Here is an 18,902-nt window from a genome sequence, read left to right as displayed (position 1 = left end):
AGCAAGAAGGTCTGATAAGCAGAGGCATGTGTGGATTATCCTGGCAGCTTCTAGCTCCCTAAATCCGATTTTGTTAATCTACTTGCCGGGCTGTGGCCCCTGGCTGGGCCTGGAAGCTGGGGAAGGTTGTGTAGCCGTGGCTGGAACCCACTCCTTCCCCTCCGACCTAACAACACCAAAAATAATATAGTGGCAGCAGCGGAAGGGGTAGTCTCTATAATTAGGCGCTGTGCAGAGGGGAAGCAGTGGCAAAAAGGCAGTTAGTTGTTTTAGCTCGGTTAACAGTCAGGCCAACTTAAAGGGGAGGCTCTGTTTTCCAGGACAGATGGCTTAGAAAATGGTCCCTGACTACTGGCAGGTGGGGAAGAAGAAACTGCTCAGGGAAATAAAGCCTTCAAACCTCTGGAGAGGCAGTAAACTCTAGAACAACCTGAACTCAGCTCTGCCTCTTGTTAGCTCTGTGGTTCTGGCCACATTACCCAGCGTCTCTGAAAAATTCTTTATCATCAGTTTGAACATGCACTCCCCCCCCCCCGACACTTTAACACAATTTGGATGCAATCTGCAATCAGTGACAGGTTACAAAATAGTTGATTGTGGGTTTGTTTGTTTTTCTAAGGTTACATAAAGTAATGGTGAGTCTTACCACCAAAGTGTGCTGGATTTGATGAAATATGGTATTTCCCTTTTATTTCTGGATCCACAATCACATAGGTAAAGCCTCTGGCACAGGACCTGAACATAATAGAGACTTAAGAAAAATTTCCTATTTTAACCCTATTACTTCAGCGTACTTAAAAAGTTTTCAGGGACACCTGCGTGGCTCAGCGGGTTAACTCTTGATTTCGGCTCAGGTCATGATCTTGTAGTTCATGAGATCAAGCCCTGCATTGGGCTCTGTGCTAACGGTGCAGGGACTGCTTGGGATTCTCTCTCTCCCTCTCTCTGCTTCTCCCCCCCCCCCACTCTCTCTCTCTCTTTCAAAATAAATAAATAAACTTAAAAGTGTTTGACTCCCAGCCTCAGACTCCATATGAGCCTTAGGAGGTATCCTTGCAAGACTTGGGTGATGTGTTCTGACTTTGCAGGTGAGACTGGAATAGAGGCTGGAAGATTGAGGAGGGGAAGGGCAGAGAGAATTTAGCAAGAGGAAATACTAAAGGTGAAATATTAGTCAATCACCTCATTGAAACCTTACAATGGCAATTGAAACATAAGAGATGCTAGTTCCAAGCCTGAGAAAGGCAAAGAATGAAGCTGGGTGACTGACTCAGTCAGGAGCAAAAAACATCTAGAACAATAATCCTCAGCCTCAGAGAGCCAGTCCTGAAAGAATCAAGAAACCACAAACTTTGATCATTGTAAAGTTGGCAGTTGAAAACATACAATGTTTTCTTTTCTTTTTTCCTCTTAATTGGAAAGCTAGAGCCCATTGCTTGCTACAAAGCTCCCTATAGATTTTCAAGGAAATGAAAAAACAGTGTTAGGTATATATGGAAATAGATCTGGAAAGAATGCCTGAATTTACCTCAGCTTAGAATCCAGCTGATTCTCCCACTTATTGCCACCAACCCCCACAAGTGATTTGTTCAATTTGGATTGTATCCATTTTTTTAATGTTTATTTATTTTTGAAAGAGAGAGTGCAAGAGACAATGTGCACAAGTGGGGGAGGGGCAGAGAGAGAGGGAGACAAAGAATCTGGAGCAGGCTCTAGGCTCTGAGCTGGCAGCACAGTGCTCTACACAGGGCTTGAACCACAAATGTGAGATACGACCTGAGCCAAAGTCGGATGCCCAACGGAGGCACTCAGGTGCACCTGTATCAATTTTGTTAAATTTTTGTTAGTGTGTGAATATCTGGGTGATTGTACTTGAGTTTAATGTTTGAATGTTTAATTTTGTTTTTGAAATGCTTTCTACAAAAAGATTTCATTACTTAATGGAGCGGGGTAATATTTAAAGTAAAAGCAAGGTTTGATCTGTATTGATCTGGAAAAGTTCTGCAGGATGTCAAGTGTTTATGACAGGTCCCCGTTATAAGAATCAGAGAAGGACATTAGAACATCAAGATGAATAAGCTTACCAAGAAATATGTGTAAGTAGTGACTCAGTATGTTCGTTATTTGGAGGGAAGGGAATTATTAATGAATCACCCTAGGGGTAGAATTGCCAATTGTTACATTTTGTGGCTGAATAGAGCCCAGTGGAAACGCTCAGTTTTGTATATAATTCACCATACGATTATATAAGTGGGGCCAATTCTGCTCAAGGAAAGTTTAAAGTTGTATGACTGAATTATATTCAGAAAAGACAGATCATACAAAAATGCAGAACTGAGTTTTTGATCATAAGAGAGCTTGGCAAGTAACAACATGTTTATAAATATTTTCTATGATGTAACGTGTCCTTTAATTTAATCAAGATGCCTTTACTTTGGGGATAATTTTTGTTAAAACAGTCAGTCATGAAACTTACATGGAAAATGGGCTGTCTTAATGTAATTTTAATTGAAAACATTCCATGTTAGGGTTAATTTCCTTGGTAACTTTGATGGGCGCACGCAATGATGATCGGTGAACTCAATGGGATTTTGTTTTTAGCTGTATCTCATCTATCCACAAGCTGGCTTCTCTTCTGGGGGTGGTTTGTGGTGAAATCGCCATAAAATAGGTCTGGCCATCTAAACCCTTGGGATCAACCCCAGCTTACAAACAGACAATAGACACTTAAAAAAATTTTTTTTAATGTTTATTTATTTTTTGAAAGAGAGACAGAGTGTGAGTGGGGGAGGGGCATACAGAGAGGGAGACACAGAATCCGAAGCAGCCTCCAGGCTCTGAGCTGTCAGCACAGAGCCCTTTGCGGAGCTTGAACCATGAGATCATGGCCTGAGCTGAAGTCTGAACCTTAACGGACTGAACCACAGGGACTAAGCCACCCTGGCAGACTGAGCCACCCTGGCACCAGGACAATAGACACTTTTAATGAAGATGTTACATTGTTGATACTTCATATATTTTGAAGGTAATTTTTATCTCCTCTCACTTGAAACTTGCTTACTGCTTAGTCAGTAGCTATCCCTCAGCTGGTTCCTGAAATGGCTGGAAATGTACTGGCGCCATCCTGGGAGTGGCTGGGAGGCCAGGCAGCGAACTTGGAATTGCTCTAGCTGGATGCACTGGGGTGTGCAGAAGCTGCCTGGAGACTGTGACTATGTACATGGATCCTCAGCCTGGGAGAAATCAAGCTTCAGTTTGATCAATTTGATCTGGGCCATCTCCAGCACATTTATATATGCACCTTATATACTGTCATGTCCTGTTCCTCAGACACTGTGGCAATACAAATAACATCTTCTGCGTGATCTTAAAATAGCTGAAGAGATTCCTCTCCTCCTCTGGGGTCCTGCTGGCAAGTAGGGGCCGAATGCCAAATCTATCAGCTACATTCGAGCTGCACCAATCCGGGCACGGGCCAAGGTGCACTGTCATCCAGACTATGCCTGGACGGGGAAGAGCCTGTCTTCTGCACCATTCTAGGTCTGAACAATCCTTTCTGGAAGAAGTGAGGCTAACCCACAGTGGCTAGCAGCTTTTCTGGGCTCTCTCTCCGAGAAGGCTGAACTCCAGCCAAGGCTTCTGCTTGAGTGTGGGCCTGATCCCTGATGTTTCTTCTTCTTCCAGGAGGTAAGCCAGTGCTCACCTAGGAGAGGTCACTGATCGCCCTTCCATGGGAGGTCAGGTATGCCTCCACTGGGGCTTGCCTCACCTGCACACTCAACTCATTGTTTTTGGTGGGGGATGAACTAGGCAGAAGACAGCAGGTTAATGGAACTCTACGTCTTCTTCCTTTCCTGACCAGCCCGGTATGCACTGCCTGGGATGGGTCAGTGGTTTTTTATGTAAGCATTATAGGCCACCTCCTGCTGTCCCTTGCTCACATTTACACACATTCATGCTCACTCTCACATAGGCTCACTCACCTGTACTCACTTCACACACACACGCCCTCACCATCCAATGGGCAGACCACCCAAGGCAACCATGCATAGCACATTCCTCAGCTTAATAGATGCTCCTTTGCATCTAACCCCTGTTAGCCTCCAAGGATAATATCATTCACCAGGAATTAAGACCCATCCCTCTAACCCTAAAACCCCAGGGCATAAAGGATCTGGCTACCTCTGGAATTGCAGGTAACTATAATCTTTGTCAGGACAGATGGCAGGGTGTCAGAGAGACTTCTGAACTCTGGTCCATACCAGTATGGACAAACAGACAGCACAGATGAGTCCTCGCTCCTGGGGTGCCTCGCTGCTGCCAAGGGTGAGCTCACAAGCTCCTCTGCTGCTGTCCATAACCCCCACTGATGGCGCCACTGCTCCTGGCCTCATCTAACCATGAACCCTTGGCCAGTGCCCTTTCCCCCACATATATATTCAAATTACTTGAGGTTACTGCGACCAGGTTTCTTCAGTCAAATAGCAAACCCTTATAACACCAGGAATAATAAAAATTCTGCTCACTATGGGTATCCAGAAACTTATATTTCCATTACCAGCCTGTCACTGGACTTCCTGAAAATAAAAGGAATATTATTTGGACCCCAAAGTGAGCCTAAATTCCTCAGGAAACCATGGACTGGCTCTCCTCTGTCCCCAAGACTGCCCTAACTCAGGGGTGGCGGTTAAGCATCCGACTCTGGCTCAGGTCATGACCTCATGGTTTGTGAGTTTGAACCCCCATGTGGGGATCTGTGCTGACAGCTCAGAGCCTGGAGCCTGTTTCGGATTCTGTGTCTCCCTCTCTCTCTGCCCTTCCCCTGCTTGCGTGCTCTCTCTCTCTCAAATAAATAAACATTTAAAATAATTAAAAAAAAAAGACTGTCCTAACTCAGCCCACCCATGTCTGCCTGACTTAGAAGCCTCCCAGCCATGTATTTGGGGCCACCATGTTGCTAGGGAACTTTTGCTCCTATGCCTGTTTTTCAAAGACTCTAGTTCTGTTTGAAGCCAATTTGTGTCCTGGGGCTTCACGGCTTGGAGAGGTGAACTCAGTGGAAACTGGCATTGGTGGGCCTTGAAGGCTGACCACTGTGGCTTGAAACAACTCTAAGAGACAGACAGACTTAGCCCTGGCCACTTGGAGTGGGCACTTGACTTTCAATGATGGGCATTTTCAAACAACTAGCCTAGGTAATCAATCCACGAAAACCTTGTCATACCATCCCAAACAATAGGAACCAGCTGAGGACACCCTAACTTGAGAAGATTCTCTATTCTGAAAAAAAAAGAAAAAAAGAAAAGAAATCGTATCTAAGATATCTTAGAACCACCAGCATGATCAGATACCAGCAAGAGAGTGTTGCCTTCAGTAACCCCTGGACAAGGTCCTGCACCATTCTGTATAAACTTCTAGGATGCAGGGGATATGGGAGGTTTGCTCTGCCACTGCTACCCTTCTAGCATGTTCCTTGGTGAACAGCCAGAGAACAAGTATGTATTGACACCAACCCAGAAGGACTCAGGTGTCAGGTCTTCTGGCAGAATACGGTTAGGTCAAGGTAAGGTCCAGAAAGACCCTGAAACCTCCTTTATCCATCTCAGGTGTCAGAGGTGCCTAAAAAACTAAACCCCATAATGGTCTTGGCCTCTTGAATTCCTGGTGTTATGACAATGAACATGATCTCCAGGATCAGAGCCCCATTTCCAGCCATCATAGCACTGCTCATCAAGGTTGAGCTCCAATCCACTGGGCCTCAACTGGCACCCCAATTCCGGAAGCATAGGTCAAAGCCTAACACGTGCCAATCCATTTCTCCATCCTTCATTTTTGTTAAAAGAATAAGTGAGCCAGACCCTAGAGAAGTTCTACCATTGCTCTGCACAGGGCTGATTTTCAGCCAGAATCCATTCTGCTCAGTATGGGTTTGCATGGCTCTAGGTGTTAAATAGTTTTAATATGACCACTGGCTACACGTCATATAGTCAGCATGACCTATTCTCTTACGCTGCCTCTGATGAGTTTTCTGGCTCTGCCAGTCTCTGTATAACCCAGAACACACATTGCACAGTAAGCAGACTCTCTAGTGCTGTGAGATGTCTCCTGAGCACAGAGAATATGCAAGGGCCCTGAGAATTCTCAGGGACTCACTGGTTATCACTGGACCCAGGGACCTCACTCCAGATATGCTCACTTCACTGAGGGGAGTCCGATATCTGACACATCAAAGAAAAAACTACTACAGATGCCTAGAGCCTTTAGGCTACAAGAGAGATGATTCCAGAATGGTGGCTTCTAACCCTTCTCTATGACATGCCCCTGCTGAAATTGGGAAGGCCACTTTCCGATTCCTATAAAGTTGCAGAGGTGGCGAATCCTGCCTCATGCTGCCTTCAAACGCCCCTGACTTTGCACATTCTACCCAGGGAAGTGGAACCTTCCCCGCCTGCCCCCAATTCTCCAACAAGAAGAGGAATGGGAGGGGTTGGGGTTTATTAAAAGCTTGCCTTTTATTTATTTATTTTTTTTGACCAGTCTTATCCCCTGGAGTTTCCCTCTTTGGGGCTTCCACTCCTCCCAGCTTACAGGGCTGCCCCCCTGACATTTGTGCATTTCAGGGTCACCCTTGACCTTCATACTGGCCACTGTGACAGCTTCCCAGACTTGAGTGGCTCTGCACTCTGTCTGGCACCTGTGTGGGCTGGGATCTCAGCTGCCTCAATATCATTTCCTGTTTCCTTTCAAGGCGTAACTGGGTGTGTCTGCCCCTGGCTCAGCTCAGAAGCATGTCAGGCTGATTTCTTGCTTTCTCCCTTCTACAACTCCATCAGGACCCGAAGTATCTAGGACCACGCATCCTTCTCTCAGCTTACTCACGTCTGGGGTTGTTGAAAGGGCGGTTGCCCACAGGGTTGAGTCGCAGTGGGGCTTCAGGGGGACAGTCAGTGGTGATGTGCAGGCTGCCACCAAAGGGAGGTCTTCCTGGAGCTGCAACAGACAAAATTCACTTGGTAATTAATAAGGTATTTTTATTCTGGCTATTGCCGTAAAAAGAACATTAATGAAGAACATCTCGAAGAAAAGGAGAGGGGCCTGGAATTTTATCGAGATAGGTCAACAAGGGGGTCATCTTGGAATTTTATGGGAATCACCAGGAAGGATGGGGATGAGACCCCTCTCGGAAATTCTGAGGACACTGTGGCCCTTTGTGGTCAGCTGGTTTGCCGTTTCCAGAACACTAAAGAGAGCAAGATCTCTTAACCATCACGGCTGAGGGTACACGGGCTCAGATAAAGTTCAGCAGTGTCAGAACCACCTTTTGTTCAAGATGAAAGTCATTTGTCACTGAATAACTCAGAGGTTATTCAGAGCGGGATGAAGCAAGGCCTAAGAAATAGTTCCTCCGAAATTCTTGCCGGTGTTGTTCCTATAAAATTGGTGAGCCATCTCTTCAGAGGTGGGGCAAAGGTCGGTGGATTTAGAGTCCTAGAGATCAGACATCTTAAAAGAGGGATGCCCCAAATAGAGAAATAATACTATAGTAGTTGTATTAGAGTCAGGAGCCAGCAGTTACACCTTGAGAATTAACCAGGCCAGTGGACTCCAGGGGCCAACAGAAGAAAATCTAGCAATATCACTTCTTGAGTTTCTCAAAGCTAAGATGTCTGTGCTCTTGGTGATGTTGTCCATAGTCTTCAAAAGCACGCGTGACCCATGCATTTTGTTATACTTCCCTAGTGGCTCAGCGTCAGTTTGTCCAGGGAGAATGCCAGCCCCGTGCATGGTCTGCTGTGGTGCTGGATCCCTTAAGGTTGATGCCAAGCTTTGGGCCATTAGCTCACAGAGCTTCTTCAGATTCTGGAGGAAAGACCAGGGCAAGGCCACCTAGCATGCCTCAAGGACAATCACTCTAGCCTGCAGCTCATTGTAAGTGCTTTCAGGGAGGCATCAGAGAAAAACAGCCAAACTATCTGCGGATGACAAAATAACCTGTGGTTAACCTATTACTAACAATTTTTAAAAGTGTACGATCTCTTGAAAGTTTATAACAAGAACAGTGCAACAGACAAGGACATTTGGTTGTTTTTGTGGCATACAAACCCAAATAATAAACTCAATCCAGACAGCCTGTAGACAAAATGTATCTATTAACATAATGACTTACTCTATTTTCAAAGAGGAGCAGATATTATATTTAATTTGTAAAAATGGAAGACTGTAATCTTCACAGAGAAAATAAATCTTCAGATATAACATTGAAAAATCCTGACATAATAGTCCATGGATTTACCGAACATATAGATAGAATACACTAAGAATATATAAAGAATGTCAAGTAGAGATACTCTGGATATCTGGAATATGTTCTAAACTTTTACATATGAATACAACTCCACAGTTAGGTGATGTGAGTTCTGGTTGGAAACCACCACCCAAGGAGATGCTAGGTTGAAAATAAGGAAGTTGTAAGCAAGACACCATTTGGAGAAATAGCTGAAATTCTAACTGACAGCATCTATTTTGGTGGTCTACTATTAGCTACAGCAGCACCAAAAAATATCAGGGCCAGCATGGGCATTGGTAAAGTCCCGAGAATTTCCCACCCAATGTACAGTTCTAGAAATCTGAACATAATTACATATCACCGATTTAATCCAGGACAGGCTAAGCATCTCTTCCTCTTGATGCAACTCGTCAAGAACAACCATCAAGTAAACCCAACTATTTCCTAGCATTTCTCTTCTTAAGAACAAATGGAAGAACAAATCATTTGTGGTTTTTCCTTTGGGAACTCTCAAAGACAGTTTTAGGTGCAAAAGGTATCGCTTAGATTCAACTTGGGAAAGACAAAATAGTAAACATCATCAGGAGATTTGAACACCTGAATAAGGTAGGATCATGCATTCCTGAGAAATAATACTGTGGTGATCATTTTCCAATATGCACACATATCTAATCATGTTGTACACCTTAAACTTACATACATTATATGTCAATAAGATCTTAATAAAGCTGAGGAAAAAATAGCAGTAAAAAAAATTCTCTTCTAAAACTCTAAGCTCTTGCTGGGGTGCCTGGGTGGCTCATTCGGTTAAGCATCCGACTTTGGCTCAGGTTATGATCTCATGGTTTGTGGGTTCAAGCCCCGCGTCAGGCTCTGTGCTGACAGCTAGCTGAGAGCCCAGAGCCTGTTTCTGATTCTGTGTCTCCCTCTCTCTCTGACCCTCCCCTGTTCATGCTGTCTCTCTCTCTCTCTCTCTCTCAGAAATAAATAAAACAAAAAAAAATTTAAAACTCTAAGCTCTTGCTAAGCGAAACTAGTCAGGCAGAGAAAGACAAATATCATATGACTTCACTCATATGAGGACTTTAAGCTACAAAACAGATGAACATAAGGGAAGGGAAGCAAAAATAATATAAAAACAGGGAAGGGAACAAAACATAAGAGACTCTTAAATATAGAGAACAAACAGAGGGTTGCTGGAGGGGGTGTGGGAGGGGGAATGTGCTAAATGGGTGAGGGGCATTAAGGAATCTACTCCAGAAGTCATTGTTACACTATATGCTAACTAACTTGGATATAAATTTAAAAATAAATTAATTATAAAAAATAAAAATAAAATAAAACTCTAAGGTCTATATACTGAGCTATTCATATGCACTTCCCCAAATTCACAGTGCTTTCTTGCTTTCATGGTATTTGCATGATTTTCCTTGAACACTTACCCTCATCTTCAACTGCCTAGATCTTATTTATGCTTCATGTCTCAGCCTACTGTAATTGCCTGTTTGCTGGTGTGTCTCTCCTGGACTACAAGCTTATTGAGAGCAGAGACCACGGATAGTTCAGGGTCTTATTCTCACTGCTTATGTTCGGTAATTATATGTTTCCAAAAAGTCTTTGTTGAATATCTAAGGTTTCATTGAGATTTAGAGCAGGTTTGTTGGGTCTGAGGGTATGGAGAGGGTACATAAATGTAGTTACCCAGGGAAGTCACAGAGTTCAAGTTTCAAAGGGAGAGTCTGGCCAAGGTAGAGACCAAGGTAGGACCAATCAAATTGTTGTTGAAGTGGAAGGGAAGTGAAGGTCACTGGAGCAGACCATACAAGGAGACTATGATCCGACTTACTAGATGAGTGGCACTTACGTTGCCCAGGAGAAGTCAGGCACGGGGTGGGGTGGGGAGGAAGCTGTGAGTCAGGCTCCAAAGTCCTTTTACAGATGATATGATGAAGGCTAGGGAGGTGCCTTCATCTGATGGCCCAGCTTCAACAGAGGAGAGGAAGGGAGATGAAAGCGACAAGACATTTACACAGGACCATCACTGACTGATTTTCCTTGAAAAGGATGACCCTGCCTTATGATCCTGAGATCTGTAGACATTGCACAGGAAGGTGGAGGTGGGGGTGAGGGTAGGGGCTGTGTGTGAAGGGTGTTTCAAGATGAAGAGGTAGGAGAATTTCCTAGAAAGAGGTTGTGCCTACAAAGAAATGTATTTGTAGAAAGGGCTTTCCAGAAGCTCTCTGGAAGGATTGAGAGGGTGTCTCCCAGCTAAATTCAAGCAAATGACATGACTCCTTCCACTTGGGCTTCAGAATTTGTTACAAACCCTTGCTCCAGAAATATCTGCCATCTTGCCTCTGCAACGGGTTTATTCCAGTTAAGAGATTAATCTGGAATCCTGCCCTGACCCTTGAAGCAAAGGAATCAAACCCCTTCATATGGGATTATCCACCCCCGTGCATTCTTTTATTCTGTGGGAAATTGGGTCCTGAGTTGTTTTTGCTAAATGTGAGCACACTAAAGGCCTCCCTTTGGGACTATAATTAAAAACACATACAAAAAAAAAAAAACAAACAAAAATGGAGTAGGGGTAAAGTCCTTATTGAACAAAATTTCAAAGTTAGATAAAACTTGAGACTGCCAGACACCTTCTTCCCACTGTTACCAGAGAACTCCAGGAACCAGCCACTTACAGTTCTAGAGTTTGCTCTGGACGGCTTGTCAGCTTATTTCTCTCTGAGCAGAGACAGCCCCTGGACAGCTGTGGCCTTTCTAACAGCTTGTAGTATGCTTGACATCAATTGTCCTTGGTTGGGGTGGACATTACTTTAAACATGCTGCTATTGTGCTTATATTTCATACCTCTTTGTTTAGATTTTTCACATATATTGACTAGCAAGATTAGTGTAGTTTTCTGTGTGTGTGTGTGTGTGTGATATTAATGGAGGTTTTGGTATCAAGACTACTAACAAAAGTAAGAATAATCAGCATCTTCCCCCATTCTACTCCCAACTTGTTTGAAATGTAGGAGCATGGACCCCACCCTAGACCAACGGAATCAGTATCTGCATTTTGACGAGGTCTCCTGGGAATGCAAGTGGACATTACAGTTTGAAAAGTGTGCCAGGCCTTGCATTTACTCAAAATTGCTCCTCACATGATCTCACTGCAAGTAATCTGGCTTTTCAACCAGTATCTCCTTTCCAGCTCATTCCCCTTACTGTGCTGATTCCGACAACCTTTTCACCCATCATTCCATAGATTCTACCACTCTTACAGGGTCTCTCCCCAACCACTGCCTCCACCCCCCCCCACTCCAATTTTCTTACTCCCCTCTTATCTGGCTTGGATTCAACAGCTGGCCATTGTCACTATTACTTCTTTGCATACATCCTCTCCTTCCTTTCCCTTTCTCTCTCCATGGAGTTATCTAACCAAAATAACCCTGGTTGAATCCTACTCCCCACCTTCCTGTGCCTGCACCTTCCTCACAAAATGTGGCCAGTGAAAAGCACAGAATAACCCTGCTGACTGATCCTTCTTTACACCTTCTCCTCTTCCTTCGAGTTTCCAACACCTCCTCCCTCTCCACACTTCAAGCTGATGACCTTGCTTCCTGTTTCCCTGAGAAAACAGAAGCTCTCAGAAGGACAAGTCCACAAGTTCTGGCACTTTGTCCAACCGGCTCCCTGCCTCTGGGCCCACACTCTGCCTGCCCTCTGTTACTGCCAGTGAATACCTGTCTTGCTGGTACCCAAGACCAGATCTTCTCTTGTTGCTCACTCAGGAAAGCTCTCCAGAAAATGCCCCCTGCCCCACATCCTTGCATTATCAAATTTTCCCTCACTGCTAAATCATTCCCATCAGCACACAAACAGGATAAACGAAGTATGCAAAATGAAATCAACCCCCCCCAAAATCTGCTTTGAACCTATATTCCCTTCCAACTATCACCCCAATTCTCTGCTCACCCTCAGAGCAAAACTTCATGAAAAAGTTGTCTGTACTCATGATCTCTTTCCAGAGTCCCATTCTTTCTAGAGATCTTCCTAGGTCTCATTCTTCCTAGAGACCACTGCAGTCAGGCTTTGCCACCCACTGTTGCCTCAACAGCACTAACCAAAGCCACTAGTTACCTCTATGGTGCTGATACCAACGTCTAGTCACCAACACTAACATTACTTGAACTATTAGCTGCATATGGCGGCATTAATCCAGCCTCTATCCTTGGACTTCTAGCACATGATGCTTTCCTCAGTCTCCCCCTGTACCTTTGCTCCTTTCTTCAGAGTCCTTTGCTGGTTCCTTGTTATCTCCCTGACTGACCTCTCAATGTCGGGGGCCTCGGGCTCATCTTACGCTTCATTAACACTCACTTCCTAAATGTTCTCATTGAGTCCTGAGATTTTACCTCTTCTGAGGACTCCCAAAATTCCATTTCCAGCCTGGACCTCTCCCCCAAGCCCCAGACTTCTATATCCAGTTTCTGACTTGGGTGTCTGACAGGCAGCTCAAAGTTAACATGCCCCCAAATGTATTCCCAAGTTCCTCCTTTCCTGTCTGCTTCTATTTAAGTCTTCATTTCACCAACTGCATCTTCCAGTTGCTTGAGAAAACAAACAAAAATACAACAAAAACGTTAGGAATCAGCAAAAATCTGTCAGCTCTATGTTCTAAATGTGTCTAGAACCTGACCACTTCTTTATTCTTCCAGTCGCCCTGGACTGAGCCTGTCTTCTCTCTCTGTCTCTCTGTCTCTCTCTCTCAAAATAAATAAATAAATATTAAAAGAGAGAGAGAGAGAGAGAAAGAACCCCAGGCAGGCTCTGTGTTGTTAGCACAGAGACCAGATGCAGGGCTCCATCTCACCAACTGTGAGATCATGACCTGAGCCAAAATCAAGAGTCAGATGCTTCACCAATGCAGCCATCCAGGTGTCCCCTGTCTTCTCTTGACTAGATTATTTCAAAAGCCTTCTGATCAGTCTCTTGAAGCACACAAAATGAAATAAAACTTTAAAAAAATCTGCTTTGACCCTATGTTCCCTTCCAACTATCACCCCAATTCAGTCTCTTGGCTGAAACCCCCAGGCCCTTTAGGCTGGTCGGGCTTTCTCGTTTAGAGTAAAAACCAAAGTCCTCACTTTGTTCTATTTGGCCCCCATTCTCTCCTTCTCTGTCGCCTGTCCCCTCTCTCAGGGCGCTTGCCTTGCTGGGCTCCATGAAGGTCCCACCTCACGGCCCTCATCCTGGCTGTTCCCTCTGCCTTTCCCTAACACGAAGCTCACAGCATGCTCTTTCTTCAGGTAGCTGCTCCTTCTAGGAGCGCTCTAACAATACCTTCCGTTCTCTCCCCTCCTTACTTGTGTTGTTTTTCTCCATAGCACGGGAAACACCCAATGACATATATATGCTGGTTTATTTGTTTATTGGTTGTCTCAGGAGCAGGGATTGTTTCGTTCACTGCCCACCAGCTAGAATAGCGGATGACAAAAATAAAGCTTTTAGCAAAAAGCAGCCTTTGTTAAGAGTTGAGGAAGTGGCCGTAGAAAGCGGCTGTAGGATTCCTCCAGGAAGAGTGCTGACACCCACCAGAAGGGCTGAGCACCAACATTTAAGTGGCAGGTGAAATAACCCGGGTCCTCCGCTGCTGCTTTTCTCGGCGTCCCCTCCTGCTTCGGCCTAGGTGTCCCAGGTCCGCCCGGCCGCTCGGGGGCGCCCGAGGCTGAAGGGGGCGTTGCGGCACCGCCCGACGTCGCGCCCTCGGCGGCTGCGCAGTGCGTACGTCAAAGCCGGGTTCGGGCCGGGAGCGGGGAGCGGCGCGGCCTGGGAGAGAGACTGAGCTTCCAGGAGCCGGCTACAAGGCGAAGGCGGCGCCGGGCCCCGCAGCAGCCGCAGCCGCAGCCGCAGCCGCAGCCGCAGCCGCAGCCGCAGCCCGAGCGAGCGAGCGCAGCAGTGCGGCGGCCGCCGCGGGAGCCCCTGGGCGCCGTCCGCCCGCTCAGCCGCCGCCGCCGCCGCCGCCGCGGGAGCCCGTCGCCGGGAGCAGGAGCAGGCGGAAGACAACGGAGGGGCCGAGCGCCCGTGCCGCCCCGCGGGGACCGAGCGAGCAGCCCGAGGCGGCGGCGGCCGAGGACGGGGACGGCGACGACGCGGAGGCGGAGAGGGAGCCGCCCGGCCCAGCCCCGTGAGTGACCCCCGGCCCGGCCCTGCTCGAGGCGCGGACGCCCGCCCGGCTTCCGCCTGCCCCGGCCCGTCACCGGCCCCGGGCTGCCTCCATTTTCTCGGGTGGCGGAGGCGGCGGGCCCGGGTCGGCCCGCCCTCCCGGCTCGGCTCGGCCCGGCCCGGCCCGGGCCGCTCGCGGAGCCTTCCCTCCCTTGCTCTCGCCGTCGGCGGCGCGGCGCTCCGCGGCCTGCGGCCGGAGCTCTCGGAGCCGGGTGCTCTCCTGCCGCCCCTCCGCGGTGCTCTGGCGGGGCTGGCGGCTGGCGGCGGCCGCGGCCGGGGTCGGGAGGGCAGGGAGGTGCGGGCCGTGCCAGCTGTCACTCCCACCGCGCACGGGCTCCTGCGCCCTCGCTCCCGGCCCCCGGTAAACTTCCTGTTACGGGGCGGCAGGCAGCATCTTTGTGATCTTCGTTTCGGGAAAATGCCTAACTGACTTCTGGTTAGGAATTGTGCGGCCGGAGCGTTCCCGAGTTCGGTTGAACCAGGCTGCCCGCTGCACTGCGTGCAGGTGCCCTAGTAGGTCCCCGCCGGGGGAGATTCAAAGGCGAACGGGGGCCCACGGTCCCCTCCCCCGAGGAGCTCACTTTCTGGTGTGGGAGATAAGGCCAGTACACAAATAACCTCGGTACCAGGAAGGAGGCGATAAGTCCTGTGAAAGAACTACAAAGTGCTAGAAAGGCACCCAGGGATGACCGAACCGATCGATCACTTCCGTCTAGCAGAAATCTGGAAGGCTTCCTGGGCGAGGTGGTGCCAAGCGGAGTCCTGAAGGCTTACGGGGTTTGGGAGAGGAGGACGGCTGGGCAAGAGACGGTGTGTGGAGGGGCAGCAGACTAGAGGACAAAGATAAAAAGGCGTAGTCTAGAAGTATTGGATAATTAAGTTACCTATGGCCATGTTGGGGAGTTGAGGGTTAGGCTAAAGAGGTGTTTGGGGGCCAGATCCTTGAATACTGTACAGGAGCTGTTTTTTTGAGCGGCATTCTAAGGTAAACCTAGAGCTCATTTCTCAGTGACTCATGAGCCCGGAAATGTAAGCTAGGAGATATTAAAGGCGCTCTTGTGAAAGAAAGAGGAGGCCCAATGAAGAGTTGACGTTCTGTGCCTTGACTATAATCCAGTTTGAGATCGATTTTGACAGCTACAAATAAATTCATGTTCAGGCTAAGCAAAGTACCTTTTGGAAACAGCTTCAGTAGATATCATGCTCTTAAGAGGTGTTGGAAAGATGTGTGTAAAATAAGCTCGTCCGCAAACAGGCATTTCTGTTGATGCAGTTCACTAAAATGCATCAGAACTTGTTCCATTGTGTATTAGGTGACTGCACTCTGGAATACTGAGCTGATCATAACGTTTTTCAAAAGGCATTTGTGTAAAGCAGTCTAACTTGATGATTTTTTTTAAAAAATCAGGTTTTTACTAATATTCTAGGTTGGCAGGTTGAACATAGAACCTATTTAGAAAAAAAGTAAACATTCCTTTATTAGTTTTTAGTTATGAAAATGTAGGAGAGTGAGAAGTGAAACTCTTGTGTGATTTTGTACATTTTTTCCCCAAATTACTAGCAAATAGTTAGCTATATTTGAAGTCTGGAATATGATCTGTGAAAGCAGCTTAGAACCCGTGTTGGTTTTGTAAACACTTACTTGTTTGCTTATATGACAAATGAATGTCAACATTTTTAGTTAAAAAAAACTTGTAAAGTGCAGGAAGTACTGGAACATTTTTTGAAAATTATCTTCTCTAATCTTACCACTTAGATTTGGTTACTGTTAAAATTTTTGCATGTTTTGTTTTCAGGCTTTTTGTGCTTGTTTTTCCTTTGTCATTAAATATCTTTATGTAAAAACATTTTTACCCAAGTAAAGGAAGTCTTAAATGTATTATTTTTTTCCTGGTAAGTTGCATTATGTATCTCAGATCAAATGCAGTAGTCATGCTCAATAACTGCTGCTGTGGGTAGAACTTTCTCTAAAGGCATTTGTTTGAAGTATATTTATTAACTTCTTTGTAGGATTTGGATCCTATTGCTTGTTGAGTAAAGAAAAATTTTATTATTTGGGGTGCCTGTTGTCATCAGATATGGAAGAGATCACACATCTGTGCTATATAAGTGGATGAATTTTTTAAAAGGCACTGTAAAAAGATTATTTTCTTAGTTGGAATAGTATCTCCCATACACAGTGATACACTTCCCCATTCCAAACCCCCGCCCCTAAAAATAGTCTTTATGCTAGGTCTGGTCCTATAGGTTAACTACTTTTTGATCATGAAATCACAGAGATTTAGGCTGTATGTATTAGTTTTTCTGTTGGTATTCTTTAGTAAAATGCAGAATTTGGTGAAAAAATTTGCTGCTATAACAAAAGGGACTTTTTTAAAAAAATTTCAAGACTGTTCCTTTTAACTCATTTGCATTTCATACTGCAGGTTCTCATTTAAAACAGTTTTTTTCCCTTTTGCTTTACATTCTAAAATGTATTAATGAGGTCTCTGCTTCTGTTTCATCTAAAGTGAGATTTTGAGTTAGGGCTTATAAACTCTCATAAAGTTAATATAAAAATAGTTAATAGTTAAGAAAGTCTAGTGTAAGTATGGGGTTTGGTTTTATAACTTGGTTTTATTTGAATATTTATTTTTTAATATTGCAAATGTATATGCCATGAAGCTTCCTTTATTACTTTTGAACATTTACTAAAATTTTTTCTTTTTTTTTAATTTTTAAATGTTTTATTTATTTCTGAGAAAGAGACAGAGCCAGCATGAGTAGCGGAGGGTCAGAGAGAGGGAGACACAGAATCTGAAGCAGCCTCCAGGCTCTGAGCTAGCTGTCAGCACAGAGCCCGACCCGGGGCTCAAACCCATGAACTGTGAGATCATGACCTGAGCCGAAGTCAGACGCTCAAACCCAGGCGCCCCTAAAGTTTATTTTGATCAACTTTTGTAGGCTGCAGATTTCTATAATTACTGCCATGCTTTCCAAAGGATGTTTTTTCCGGGAGGGATTGATTTCTGATCATTCACAGTTTTGCCATCTGCCGTAAAAATACAAATACAAATCCACCCCCAGCACTCAAAATATAAAATCCAATATAGGGCATAATTTCACTTAAGTTAATGTCTTCTGGTTACCTTGCTGGTGGTGTTTCTGTTTTAAAATCCATTTTCTTTTTTTCCATGGCTCCTTTTGATTTGGAATTTTATGGATGTTGTCTGTCTGGTGTTACAGAAATAGGAATGTGTTTGGTGGATTAGTATGGATCATAGCAAAATGTTGGTAAAACTTTGTTGTGTTATAAAATTGTGGGAAAGAAGATCAAATCTCTGAACCTCCAGGTTAGATTGCTTGTGACATGTTTTATTATTACTGAGGTGTCAAGGTCTTGTATTTGTTTGAATGCACATCAAGCCAAGTAGCCTAAAAATTGCATAAAGATTTAGTCATCAGTCTCTAGTTTGGCTTTTACTGGAGAGAAGACTGGGGTTGGGCCATTCTTAATGAAAGAAGGAACTGAGCTGTATGAGGGCTCTTCCTTTGTGTGTCTCACCCTTCTAATGCTATCCCACTGGACCCTCGTCACTGCCTTTATCAGCCCAGAGTATGGCGGCAGAGCAAAGTGAGACAAACATTTCCACCGCCAGCATTTGTAGAGTAGACCAGTCCGGCAGTAAATGTGAAATGTTTGTTCTGCTTCTGTTTCTCAGGCCTTCCAAAGATTGGAGGAGAGTTATTATAGAATGGGTGACAGATGCTAGACTGGTAGTGATAAAATGAAGGTTCACAGGTGGTTGCCATTAGCATTTTGTTTTGGAATTTGTGTGTGTGCATATGTGTGTGTGTCCTTCTCTACCTTCCTGAGCTTTCTGGCTCCACTGTGCTTTTAACTTTTCTCTTGAGACAGAAGGAGTGAGGGGATGAAGGAGTTGTGCTTTATTAGCATCTGTGGTGTTAGGCTGGCAGAGGAAGGAAGAATGGCATTCAGAGAATTGCAGGAGTTCAGTCAGGTGTGAAGTGGCCCCAGAGGAGGGAGGTGAAGACCGCTCTGGCCATTTATATTGGCAGTGTCCAGCACATAACTATTTGCATAACCCTTAAGACACTGTGCTTAACTTCACATTTTGATACCCAGAGTACAGTGTGGTAGGTTTGGGTTTGCTTGTTTGTATGTATATATGCATTTTTATATGCATAGTTGCAAAGACTGGGAAAATCTAGTTAACCAATGTTTAGTGGCGGTCTCGTTTTTTTATGATAATTGTTCCTTGGGAACATTATCCGGAAGACCAATTGTTGATGACTAAGGAAGTATGATCATGTTAAAACATCACATTACTTTGATTATTTTGATAAAATGTTTAAGAAACAAAATACACATTTTGTAGCTTGATCTTAATTGA

General features: G+C 45.2%; 1 protein-coding gene across 2 annotated transcripts in view; it reads left to right on the top strand.

Moving 5' to 3' along the window:
- The first annotated feature begins 14,394 nt into the window (after positions 1–14,394).
- Positions 14,395–18,902, top strand: part of CAB39 (calcium binding protein 39) — an 85,958-nt gene continuing 81,450 nt past the window's right edge. Inside the window, exon 1 of one of the 2 annotated variants that reach the window (XM_039234591.1) lies at positions 14,395–14,470. The gene's annotated coding sequence lies outside the window, so the exon portion shown is untranslated. Of the gene's footprint in view, positions 14,471–15,349; positions 15,494–18,902 lie in introns of those variants that run through there. The other variant, XM_039234592.1, reaches the window with a different exon arrangement.

The sequence above is a fragment of the Hyaena hyaena genome, unplaced genomic scaffold (genome assembly GCF_003009895.1).
Source record: "Hyaena hyaena isolate Hyena2069 unplaced genomic scaffold, ASM300989v1 scaffold_86, whole genome shotgun sequence".
In the NCBI taxonomy this organism is placed as follows: Eukaryota; Metazoa; Chordata; class Mammalia; order Carnivora; family Hyaenidae; genus Hyaena; species Hyaena hyaena.
This window is presented reverse-complemented; position numbering and strand designations above follow the sequence as displayed.